This window comes from Convolutriloba macropyga, chromosome 8 (genome assembly GCF_964194025.1).
Source record: "Convolutriloba macropyga chromosome 8, txConMacr16.3, whole genome shotgun sequence".
NCBI classification, from domain to species: domain Eukaryota; kingdom Metazoa; phylum Xenacoelomorpha; order Acoela; family Convolutidae; genus Convolutriloba; species Convolutriloba macropyga.
This window is the reverse complement of record NC_134475.1, coordinates 42,705,053-42,706,047: the sequence shown is the minus strand read 5'-3', so window position 1 is coordinate 42,706,047 and position 995 is coordinate 42,705,053.

Below are 995 nucleotides of genomic sequence, written 5' to 3'. Positions count from 1 at the left end.
AACTCTGCATCTGATATTTGTTTTTGTGTATCGCGTCATTTAATTTTTTTGAGTCTAATGCTATTTTTATGGATTTGTCGTGTTTTACTGTGATTACTACTGGACTGATAAATATTCGTCAGAACATTTGTCTAGTTTGACTACTTGTTTTTCATCCATTAGTTTATTTAACTCTTTTTCTTCTTTATCTATTAAATGTAGTGGGATTATTCTTCCTTTGTTTTGTGTGGGGTGGAATGTATTGTGGAATGTGGACTTTGCTATATGATGTTTTGATTTCCCAACTCTAGTGCATAGGTGGGGATATTTTTGAAATATCCATTTCGCAATGTTCTTTTGTAGTGAATTTATGTTGTGTATCTTCTCACCTGAATTTTTGAAGGTTAGTTCGATTCCAAGATTTTGGAGCCTAGTAGATTTACGGTGTTCTGTGGGACCACTAGGATTTGGCAGTTGCGTGATGTTGTGTTTCCTGATGTAAGATGCAATTGGATTGTGTAGTCCACTTTTATTTTGTTATTGTTGAAGCATCTGAATTCGCCGATGTCTTTGTCCTGTTTGACTATCTTGTTTCCTAATTTTGTTATTAGTTTTTGTGCTGTGCTTCGTGAGATAAATGATCGTGGGCTACCTGTGTCTACCAACCAATTGATGTTTTCATCTTTGCTTTTTGTTTGTAACCAAAATTCTCCTTGTTGGTTTTTGTTTAAGTCTTTTTTGGTTACTGTGGTGAAGTTTAGTGATTGTACAAAGTTAGCGGAACTCCAGTCCTCCATCATTTCTCTGATGCAACATGTGCTTTTGGGATCGATTGTTTCTGTGCCTGTCTCTTCTTCCTCATGGATTGTGTTGTTATCAGGGGATACTTGTGTGTTGCGTACTCGTCTTGTATTTGTTTGTTGTTGTGTGTTATTTTGCTGTTGATTTCTGTAGGTGTATGAAACTTGGTTGTTTTTTGTGTGTTTTGTATTTCTACTCTTCTTGGTGGAATTTCT